The sequence below is a fragment of the Orycteropus afer genome, unplaced genomic scaffold (assembly GCF_000298275.1).
Source record: "Orycteropus afer afer isolate SDZICR_OR568_19922 unplaced genomic scaffold, OryAfe1.0 scaffold00120, whole genome shotgun sequence".
Classification (NCBI taxonomy): Eukaryota; Metazoa; Chordata; class Mammalia; order Tubulidentata; family Orycteropodidae; genus Orycteropus; species Orycteropus afer.
This window is the reverse complement of record NW_006921707.1, coordinates 2,408,253-2,420,773: the sequence shown is the minus strand read 5'-3', so window position 1 is coordinate 2,420,773 and position 12,521 is coordinate 2,408,253.

Below are 12,521 nucleotides of genomic sequence, written 5' to 3'. Positions count from 1 at the left end.
CGAGGCAGTATCACCAGGGAAGTAGATTGCCCAACCTTCCTTCTGAGGAGTGGCTGGTGAGCTCACAGCTTAGTTGCAGTCAAATGTTAGTGAAATGCATGGATGCCTGGATCCAGGCAGTGACAGCAGGGGTGACAGCTGGGTGCAGCCACAGCTTCCTACTTTATGAAACTGTACCTACTGCTTTAACAAACCCATCGATTTTGCCGCCCTGAGTTTAGGATTCCAAGCTTTTTGCACAGTACATGTAACACACATGTACAAGCATTCACGTTATACTTTATTTAAAATATGACTTTAAAGCTCCTTAGCCAGAGAACGCCTTTGACAGGCTGGCGCTGGGCAACTAGTTACCTTTGAGCATCGCAGTAAAAACCTCTTCAAGAGAACCGCCAGGTGGCACCTGTAAGGCGCAGATGGGGATAGTCATTTGCCCCACACCCCACACAGCCCGGAATAACTAGTCTGCGCGTCTTCCCCTGTGGGCTCGTTGGCGAAAAAGTGGGGGAGTTTTAGCCTCGGTTCAGACTGCGTGATTACATACCCCATCCTCCTGATACCCTAAACACGCCAAGTGCGGATCTGTCCCTACGCACTCGGGCTGTCAAAGGCGTGCCACACGCTTGTAGGGACAGCTCTGCTTCAGCCACCTGCCGCGTCTTGGGAGCTGGCTGTGGGTGACTGTGGACTGTTCTGAGCTGAAAGCCAAGCCAGTGCCCAGGTCTTCCCCACCAGATCTGCACCCAGGCCAAGGAGGAGTGGCAGGAGAAAAGGGTCCCAGGAACGCTGCAGGCAGAAGTCCAGGCAAACGCGGGACACCGCCTGCCGCCACACGCACTCCTTGGGTTGGGGACGGCGCTGCCTGTAGTCCAGGTGTCTGGGGCTTCTCCTCGCGCCAGTTCCTCCCCTGTGGTTTTTTCCGCCCCAGACGCAGCGTGGCGGCGTGGGGTCACCCCTCATCATAGCTTGGCAGCTGCACCTCCCGCAGCCCCGGCTGGGCGACCCTGCTCAGTGCGCAAAGGGGCCCAACATAGGGTTGGGGTGCGGGGAGTCAGCACGCGCAGCAAGCGTGTTTTTGTCCTATCAGATTGGGCTGCCGGAGCACCAACTCCACTCCACTAGGAGCGGGAAGCGATCTGCGCCAGTTGCACGAATTGTCGTTGCCTCTGCTGCCGCTATTTGGCGGCTAGTGACATTGGGAGGGAACCTCTGGGAGAGAGCAGAGCTGGAGGAAGAGGAGCAGGAAGGGGTGGGGGTGTAGAAAATAGCAATTGTGCCAGGGGGCGTGTGAGCAGCGGGAGAGGCAGCCACGCTGGTGACAACTTCTCTGGGGTGCGTGCGGCTGGGCTGGCGGGCAGGGAGCTTGCGGGGAGCGCGGCCGGAGCAGAAGCCCAAGTCTGGGGAGCGGCTGAAGCCTCTGGGAGCCACCGCCCGCGCTGTGCGCCACCGCCTCTCCAGCTCCTTTCCTCGGGTTCTGAGCCCCTGGTGCTGAGGCTCCGGTCTATAAATAGCAGGTTACAGTTCCTTATCGGCGCATACACGCTCACACTCACCGCGGAAAGTCAGGCTAAAAGTGTCTGCTGCTGCTGCTGCCGCCCCCTACTCCGCCTCCGGGAGAGGTAATTACCAGCCTCGGATCGAAGGGCTTGGTGGGGATTTTTGCGGGGGTGTGTGTGCGTGTGTATGAGTGTGTGTTTGTGTGTGTGTGTGTGGGAGAGAGAGAGAGAGAGAGAGAGAGAGAGAGAGAGAGAGAGAGATGGATGATGGGTGATTCGGAGGCTTTGGAGCTTTTCTGAGAGCTGGGGGAGCATGTCCTGGTGGGGCCAGCCTGTCTGTTTTGCATCAAGTTTCTCAGTCTAGAAGCCTCGATCACATCTACAGCCCAGTCATTTAAGGGGTAGGGGAGTGCTGTCTCTTCTTAGTGGCTGGGGTACCCCTGTCGCCGCATTGTACCTCTTCGCCGATCTCGCCTTGCTAGGCGCGCGCTCCTGTTTACACTTGTAGTCACACACACACACTTTCCTTGCCCCCGGGTAACTCTGAGCTCTGGCCTTGCTGACCTTCCAAGGCTGCGCCCGCCTGCGCTGTTCCTTGGAGAGGATGAATTGGCCCCCGGGCTGCCAGCACTCTCATCCCCGCCACAAAGCCGCAACCGCTGGCCGCTGACTGCCGTCCTCCTAAGGAGAAGTAGTCCTTATGGCATGAGGGGTGGTAACTGATGCTGGGGTCTCAGTTGCCCCATTTCCTGTTTGTTTTTCGGCACAGCCCTCTCATGGACGCTATTTCCACCTTCCCATCCATGGCGACACCTTCCAGTCATCACACATCTCTTGTCGTACCCTAAAGAGTTTTCACTAGGATATTAGAAATCGATGGCCTTGGCGTGAGGGCAAGAGGGGGAGATAAATGGTTGGAGTCTGAGGTCTACGCTGCAGGCTGGGCAAGCTCTTCTAGCCCCTCTGGTAGGGCCCGAACTGAGATGATGTCTAGGAGCCAGGGCTGGTTGCTGAATGGACTTGTAGGCTTGTAGCTGGTTTTAAGATGAGGATGTTGGAAATACAGTTTTAGTCCCTCCTTGTGCCTTTGAAATCCTCTCTCTTTTGGGATCTCGTTTCTGCCCCTGAGGACACGGTGTATGTAGAGAGGGACCCAGCAGCTTCTGTTTGGGGACAAGAGGTTTCATAAGGGTGGATGTGAATATTGATGAGATTGTTTTTGCTGCTGCACAAAACTTACTGGAAAAAAAAAAAAAAAAACAACCTGGTAGGACTTTCTGTAACTCTTGTTTTAATGATGCAGATTCACTCCTTAGCCTTTTTTCTTTTCCCCTTCTTCCTTACCAGGTTTCCTTCCTCTTTCTGAGATGTGTCATTTGAGGTCATTACATTTTGTGACTCCAGGTGTTACATTTTGCATATCTCCTTCCTCTTGGTGGGGCAGAACTTGTTTATAAAGGTGTGACTCTATAAAGCTAGTAACAGACTAGAAGATAGAAATAAATTCACCTTCTCCCCCTCAAAACAGGTACTAGGTAACCCTTTCCTAGATGTGTAAGTACATTTCAAAGGTACTTTGGTGGTGCCATGGTTAAGTACTTGCCTGCTAATCCAATGCTTAGCAGTTTGAACCCACTAGCTGCTCTGTGGGAGAAAAGATGTGGCAGTCTGCTTCCTTAAGGACTTACAACCTTAGAAACCGTAGGGCGCAGTTTTACTCTGTCCTATAGCTGTGAATTGGAATCAACTCGAGGGCAATGTGTAAGACATTCAAAGATCTTGTTTGTAATAGGAATTTTCATAATAGGTCCTGGACCAGAAATGGGAAATATCTGACTTAGTAATAAACAGCACAGAAAGTACGAGTAATCACCAACAGAGCAGCTGGCTGATGGTTTGGAGGAAGTTGAATAAGGGAAAGGCTGGGCAGGTGGGCACTATCAACTCATTTAGCATAGAGAATGCGTTATCTCTTGTTCCTTCACAGTATACTTCAGTAAAGCATTCATTTGTGTGAACCAGAATAAATGTTCAATGACTTAGTGAGAAATATATGATATAAGAATTGAACCTCTTGGTTTATAATGTAAAATGCCACTGTAATGGAATGCTTTTTCAGAGTATTTCTTTAAAATGGGATTTATAAGATTGTCCTTGAAAGGTTATAAAGTGTGCATGGAAAGAAAAGCTAGGTGCTTGTTTCATTAGGAAACATATTTGCTGATTGAAATACCACTCTTATTTTAGAAGAGTATTCTCTTTAATTAGGGAAACCGTTATTTATTTGTGATAGATTGAAGACCAATTAGTGTGTGCATACATGTACTGTAACTGCATTTTACATCTGATCCTTTGATTGAGCAGAAACACACCAGATAGACCGAGTTTAGTCTTGTCTCTTTTGCTGTTTAAAAACACACAAAGTTGTAGGCAGAAAATACTTCTGAACTGTTTAGTTTCAGCTTCAATTTGGGGATGCAAATTGACTGAATGACTTCATTTTTCAAAAGATTTTTGTAAAATTATTAAAGGGTGTTCATTATATCATAGACTAATTCACCAGCTTTTTTGATTATAAAATATTGCTCTTATATTTTAGTCATATGAAATGGAAAATCATCAAGCATAGGGAAAAGCCAGATATTCATTCTAAATTGGGCAAACTGAAAGTGATTCATTTCTTTTCTGAGACCTTGGAGTATCTCCCAGTACAAATAATGTAAATCCTCACATGGGTTGTTGTTGTTGTTGTTATGTGCCGTTGAGTCAGCCCTGAGTCATAGCGACCCCTCCTTGGGTTTCCGAGGCAGTATCGCTACGGAAGTGGGATTGCCCAACCTTCCTTCCGAGGAGAGGTAGTAAAGTTAACTTTGACTACCTGGAGGCAAAACCCAAGAGTACGATTCTCCGAAAGGCAGGAAAAGAAAAGGAAAAAAACAAAAACAAAACAAAAAAAACCCTGTAAGCTGACCTCATATCTCTTAGCAACCAAATGGATGTCAGCTTCCAGGTTAAGTATTTAACATCTGAGAATAAAAAGTAAAATTATATATGTGTGTGTATACATATACACGTGTGTGTGTGTGTGTGTGTGTATGAGTTTGTTGTTGTTTGTTTATATATATATACTCACTGCTGACAAGTCGGACCTGACTCATAGTAACCCCTCCTTGGATTTCCGAGGCAGTATCACTATGGAAGTAGATTGCCCAACTTGCCTTCCAAAGAGTGGCTGGTGGGTTTGAACCACCAGCCTTCTTGTTAGCAGTCAAATGCCTTAGGCAGTATGCAATGGAATTAAAATCAGAGAGTAAAATGCTTGCTGAATATCTATTACATTTCCTTATTTCACCTTAAGAAATCCGCAGCTAAAACTAATGTTAAGTATACAAATATCATAGTTTCTATGATCTGTATGGAATAAATTTTTGTCTTGCAGGTATGGGGAATTTAATAGATAGAAATGCCATGTTTTAAATAAGCCCAAGTTAAATGTTAATGCTCAGTTAAAAGTCTCTTCTGTATTCTATATGATACTTTTTCAACACGACTCTCTCTCTAAAGCCCCAGTGAATCTGGGCCATAGGCCATTGTGCTACAGCTATTTTTTTTTTTTTTTTTTAATGTTGAGTTAGAAATCTTTGATGATCGAGCTCCTTAGGACACACTTGTAATCATATAATACTTTTATAGTCAGGCTTAAGAAAAGAGGTTATTCAACAAATAATTTCTGTTTGAACATTTATTTTTAGGAAGAACCAAATGATGTTGCTACAATTGCATTTTTGTGTGCAAGGTGCACATAGCTTTTGTGATCCATAACTTTAAATACAGGATATACCTACAGAACACATTAAAATGTTTGAGAAATGAATGAATCTTACAGAATTTCAGACACAATTGTCACTTGAATCAAGACTTGTTGGTTCATTTGCTTTATACATTTTCTCTACTGTGTAGATTAATAGAAACATTTTTAAAATGTTCATGAAGTTTTATGGATTATAACTATATTGTATATATATCTGTAGCTGCAGCAGAATGTATCTTGTAACAGAGTTATAATCACTATCTAATTTATTTCCTGGAAGTATCTTGTTATAAATGGTACATAACAAAGCCAGTGGAATACCTAATGGGGGCTGTCCCTTTAGAATTTTTTTCTATCAACTGACTTTATAATTTAGTGTTCAACTAACATGACAGATATAATCTCAACATAGTATGAATACCTGGGTTTCAATACAATGTGTTCTTAAATCACATTTTACAAACTCAGTTTTTTGACTTGCAATATTTTGGGTTCTGACTTATGCACTAGGCAGTTATCCCATCTTGTTGTTGTTGTTGTTGTTATGTGCCGTCGAGTCGGCCCCGACTCATCTAGGTATGCTCAAAATAGCCCTTTTCAGAATAACATGAAACGGGCTTGACAGTAATTTGGTTAAGCAGATTAAAGAAATATTCCTTCTGGAGCTTGAGATGTTTTCCAGGTCACATGGCTTTGATCAAAAATTCTTCTAGGGATTATCTAAATTAATGATTCTGCCATCAAGTGTCCCTTGACTCCTGGTGACCCCATGCACAATGGAATGAAATGCTGCCTGGTCCTACCTCCCATGATTGTTTGCAGATCGGACTGTTGGGATCCATAGGATTTTCACGGGCTGGTTTTTGGAATTAGATCACCAGGTCTTCCCAGTCTGACCTGTTCAATGTCACAGCCTCCTATTCACATACAAGCCTCCACTGACAAATGGGTGGTAGCTGAGTAGGAGGTGCCTTGGTTGGGAGTTAAACCCAGATCTCCTCCATGGAAGGCAAGAATTCTACCACAGAACCACAACTGCCCTTAGAAGTATCATTAAAACCAAAACTTGTTGCTGTTGGGTTGATTCCAACTCATAGCAACCTTATAGGACAAAATAGAATTGCCCATAAGGTTTCAAAGTGTAATTTTCCCAGAAGCAGACTGACTGCTGTATTTTCTCCCTTGGAATGGCTGGTAGGTTTGAACTGCTTGAACTTTTGGTTAGTAGTTGAACACTTAACTACTGCACCACCAACGTACCTTCAAAACTATCATTAATGACTATTAAATGCCTTATGATGTCTTTATGAACATCTTCATAGACCAAATGTGCTAGGTGAGCACATATTCCACTTAGATCATCAGCATCTATCATATTCATAATAAATATAATGCAACTTGGTATACAGTAGTTTATTTATTTATTTTTGGGGTGTTTCCTCCCTTTCCTTCCCACCCCTGGTAACCAATAATAATAATAATAAAAATGACTCTTTTTTTTTTTTTTAAGAAAAAGAAAACTATTAGGTATGTCTGTGCAGCAGGGAGTGTACCCAATACCATGTATAGGGTTGGCAGACAATGATTCTACAAGTGTATTTGTATGTTCTGTAAGAATTCCCAAGGGTATAGTAGAGCTGACATGGGATAAGTTTGTAGTCACTTCTTGGTCACAGCCTGCTACCCACAGGGACTGAGTAGCGAACCTGTGGGCTAGGGATGTCACAGGGGACATCAAGCTCAATGGCATAACATACTACACAAAACATTATTCCACCTCCTACTTCAGTGAGTAGTGACTGGGATCTTAAAAGCTTGCAAGCAGCCATCTAGATGCAACGATAGTTCTCTCCTCGTCCAGAGCAAAGAAGAATGAAGAAAACCAAAGATTCGTAAAAACAATTAGTGCTCACAACTGTACACCATCCGATCTGCAGCCTATACAACTATGAGGCCAGAAGAACTAGATGGTGCCTGGCTACCACATCAACCACTTGGAGGGGGATCTATGTAGGAGCTCCTGGATAGAGAGGGAGAACAATGTGAAACAAAACTCGAAATCATTTGGAAAAAAAAAAAAGGGAGGTGGGGTGACGTTTACTGATCTGATAGAACCTGGTGGAACCACTGAGACTATGGTCCCTAGCTGCCCTTTAGGTCTGGAATTGAACCTACACCTGTGGCTTCCAGCCAAGCAAAAGACAGGCATATGAGTTGAACATTTACTTGAGGTAGATACACTCCTTGGAGAGAACATTCATGGGAGAAAGAAGGGCTGTTTATGTACAGGGAGACAGGTCAGGGGGCAGGAGAGTATGGAGGCATGGACACAGGGAAGAGGTAACTATTGGGAGGAAGTGGGAAGGGAGCTGTTGCACTGTGGTAAATTGTGGTCAATGTCATGAGACATTGTGTATTTGAACTGCTGTCTTGAAAGTGAATTTGCTCTGTAAACTTTCACCCAAATTACAATTAAAAAAAAAAAAAATTCATGCTTTCATGAACAAAATCTACAATGTTTTATATTTGCTAACCTAATCAGCAGTGGTTTTCATATTGTGTGATGTTACTTATTCCCAATAAACGTCTTTCCTTGAAGAAATTATAAATAAGTTATAGACCTTTCTGGGTAAGTCTGCTTTTAAATATAACATTTTCACTTTCCTGAAGGCGTGCATTGTGCATATGGAATTAAAGAGACATTTAGCACTAGGTGGCAGTGTGTAATACTCAGTAGTCTTGGGTCATTTTAATGGCAATATATTAATTACTAAAGCTTTTCTTTTAAACAGAGCTTATTTATTTCATGGGTAAGTTAATGAAATTAAAGTCAACCGCAGCTAAATCCTTAGTAGTATATTTAGAAAATATACTACTTTACAGTTTTGATTTGTCATATTTAACACACTCTGCTTTTATATGGGGGAGCTCTGGTGGCATAGTATCTAAAGCATTTGACTGCTAACCAGAAGGCTAGCGGGTCAAACCCACCAGTCACTCCTCGGAAGGAAGGTTGGGCAATCTACTTCTGTAGTGATACTGCCTGGGAAACCCAAAGAAGGGTCACTATCATTCAGAGCCAACACCACGGCAGTGCTATTTTTCTTTTTTGCTTTTATGTGGGGTCTGCTTGCATGAGGAATTTCTAGGAATTAATTGAATTAAATGTACTTGAATTCTGCTTATGAATGGGTGAGAAGAAAGGAAAATTAAGTGACTATGATTGAAAAATATATGGCCATTTTATAATGTTGTTTTTATAGTGTTTTGGTTGTGTGCCATCAAGTCAGACCCAACTCATAGCGACCCCTCCTTGGGTTTCTGAGGCAGTATCACTATGGAAGTAGATTGCCCAACCTTCCTTCCAAGGAGTGGCTGGTGGGTTTGAACCGCCAGCCTTCTGGTTAGCAGTCAAATGCCTTAGGCCCTACACTACCAGGGCTCTCCCATTTTATAATGGACATTGCATTAACCATTTGCACTTTTACTATAATCCTCTTGCAAAACGGGCTGAGGAAATTGTTTTTTTCTAGGAGTTGAAGACTATAATTACACTCACTCCTCACTTATCAACATGTCTGGATTCCAAAGATCTGGTCATTATGTGTAAATCGTTATTATGCATAAATTGGTGTTATGAAAAAATGGATGACTTTTTTGTTTTGTTTTTAGACCATACATTTGTCTGATTTTTTAAATTATTATCTAGAAAATATGATCATAGAAATAATTTTAACTAAGATTTACTGATGTGCTCATCACTGTGACAAGTCCAGTTGTGGATTATTTTTCTGTGGAGATGGAGGGTGGGAGGAGACAAGGTTGGGTAAAGTTGGCCTGTGTTACTGGAGGGCCCACAGCTAATCACTTTACTTTCCTCTTCTGTTGAGTTAGAGCTTTCCTCACGGACCTACTTCCAGGGCTCTACTCCCAGCCCTGCAAGCCCTGAGTTCACCATCCAGAAGCTTCCTCTGTCCTGAGAGCCTAGCGAGTCACCAACTCAGAGCTTACTGTGTGCTGAGATCCTAGCAGTGCACGGGCCCCACTGAGGCTGAGAGGCTTCAGGTCAGGTTCCACTTACACTGGGATGTCATGAAACACATGCATTTCTTCTGAACACCCCTTCTAATGCCTTTCTTTCCTCCCATGTCACCCCACAGCAATTTTGAGCAGAGGGATCTCAGGCAGCACAGGAGCTAGGAATCCAGAACCGTTATCTGCTGACTTGGTGCTTCCTGCATATCCTTTCGGAGGCTGTGGTCAGGGATGAGGTGGGCCCCATGAGCCAGCTGAATGTGGCACCACTGCTAGTAAGAGGGGCCAGAAGACACAGGCCAGAGTGCCCCAACTTCTCAGAGGCTGCCTAGTGGCCCTCCTCGAGGGAGGGCCATTACCTAGCCTTGCCAGCCATGCCCACTGCCTTGTTAATGCACAAAATAGACCTATAGTGGATTTTTTATTTTGCTATTGTAAATGTGAACTGCTGGATAAGGAGATAGTGGACAAGCAAGGAGTAGCTGTATTCATTTTTCTCTATCTCAGTGGCCTTGAGACAACGCAAAAAAAAAAAAAAAAAAAAGAGCAGCTTATGTTACTTTTGCTTCAGCAGATTCCTGCATGTCCTCTGTATCACGATGAGCTAATTGGATCAGTCATTGTAGCCCTACAATGTAATGGTTATTAAGACAGCTGGAAATTATCTAAACCATTTCTTTTTGGTTAATCTGTGTTTAGGGACCTGTGTTTCTGGTTTAACAATTTTGTATGAGTCCTATGAAAATCAATCACTTTATTCCACCACTTATTCATCAGAAAAATTCCTTGAGTGGTGCAAATGGTTAAAGCACTCAACTACCAGCCTTAACCTTGGTGGTTCCAACCCACCCAGAGGCACCTCAGAAGGCAGGACTGGCTATCTGCTTCCAAAAATCCCATAAACCAGTAACCAGTAACCTGTTGCCATATAGCTGATTCTGACCCATAGGGACAAAATGGAACTGGCCCTTTGGGATTCCAATCTATGGAAGCAGATTACCACATCTCTTTCTCCTGCAGAACAGCTGGTAGGTTCAAATTGCTGACCTTTCAGTTAGCACTTGAGCACTTAAGTGCTGTGCTATGAAGGCTCTTTTGAAAACCCTGTAGGGCAGTTCTACTCTGAACACAGAGTTGCTGTGATTTGCAATCTACCGATGGCTGCTAACAACCAATAATAGCAACACACTAAAATAGGACCTCTGCATTATCCAGCTGCCTGATGGGTACATCCTCAAGATCAATGTGATGAGCAGTTCAGACCTGTTCATTGGATGTGCGACTGGGAAATGGAGACCAAGGGAAGAAGTTAGTTAACTTAAATTGATTTAATTAAGAAATGAAAAGAAAAAAGAAAAACATCAAACTCACTGCCATCAAGTAGGATCCAACTCATAGTGGCCTCTCCTTGGGTTTCTGAGGCAGTATCAATATGGAAGTAGATTGCCCAACCTTCCTTCTGAGGTAATTAAGAAACATACTCTTAAAATAATCTTTTTATTATTTTTTTAGTGGAAATTTCAAACAACATAAAATAGACTAGTATAATGAACTCCCACATATTCATCACCCAGTTTCAAAAATTTTTTAATCATGGACATTCTTGTGTAGTTTGTAATTGTACTCATTTATTCTCTTTCCTAGAGCTTTTTGAAGCAAATCTTAGAAATTATATCCAAGAATATATACTTCTAAAGCAGTTATTTACAATATAGTTATCATCTGAAGGGTACTATAAAAATTGCTATAGTAGATATTATGCATATTTCACTTAAAATGTCAGAAATCTCAGCATTAGGTGAGTTAAGCACTTGAATTTCTTTCTGAAAAACTTTATACAGTAAAACCTGTGAGAGCCACAACTCCATTGGGCTACCTTATTTTTCCTAGTCTGGCAAGTTTTCCGCCTTTGACAAGGTGTGATTTTACTAATTTTCTATTGCTTGTTTTAGTAGAAAACATTTGAGTTTCCTTCTCTGACCGGTTTCTTCCTCACACAGATTTTTCTGTAAAATTAAGGCTTTATATAATTAAGGCACTCAAGTTATGTTTAGGTTCTGTATCACACCTTTTTATCAGCACACATTAGCAGCAATGAGCCTTGAGAAAGGACATATTTGATAAATGAGTGAATGAATTAGGCTTCTTAGATTAAAGCAAATATTTTCAATTAATAAAGAGCAAGAGAAAAGTGGTAAGACTGCACCCTGTCAAAGGCAGAAAACTTGGGAGACCTGGAAAAAAAAAAAAAAAAAAAGGCAATCCCATTGAGTTCTGGCTTTTACAGATTTCACTGTATAGTATTCTACTTCTAGCAGGAGAGGAAGACATTGTAAATACAGCAGACCTTTGCCATGCAAAAAATATCACTACATGATTCAGGATTTTTACCATTTATCTTAAAGGCACATGGCTGAGGTCCATGTTTAATCACATACTCTAGGAGACTAGCGTGGAGAAGCAAGCCTTTCAGTAGTGAGCCCAGCTACTGGCTCAGCAGCTCACCTCTAGGTGACTTTATGCTCTTCTTGACAGGGCACATTGCACTCTCTGGGGCTGATAATATCTTGTGTGTTTTAGAATTTGGGAATCTGAGAAAGTGTTTGATCCTACCCTTTGAGAATGTCAACGGTCTCTTGAAATATATCACTTAGATTTTGTATAGAGCTGAAGTTTTAAATGAATAGCATTTTTTGTATTTCAAAAAGTGACAGTAACCACCTTGTAGAAATCTTTCTGACATTATGTATCTAAGAGCAAATATAATTCAGTTGGAGAGCAAACAAGTACCTTGTACCTAAAGAGTGTATGCCATGCCATATCCTTAAATGATATAGGGTTTTCAAAGCCCCTGTATAATCTACTTAATATAAGATGCATGATTCTTTTGACTTTTTTTGAAATTTACTATAATATTTTCTTTTCTGGTATATGTTTTAAAGCCTGTCTACCAATTATTCATGCTATACTTATTCCTTTTCCCATTTTCTATTTTAGATGAGAGTGAAGAATTTTACATACGTAGAACGGTATAATGAGAAATAATTGAGCCAGTTGGCTTCTAACTGATTTCTGGGATTTCTTTTTTTTCCGTTCATTTTGTTTTCTTGCTTATAGGTGCAATTAATTTCCACTGAAGAAAATTTGGCAAACAGAGAAAAGTACAAAGACGCAGGAAA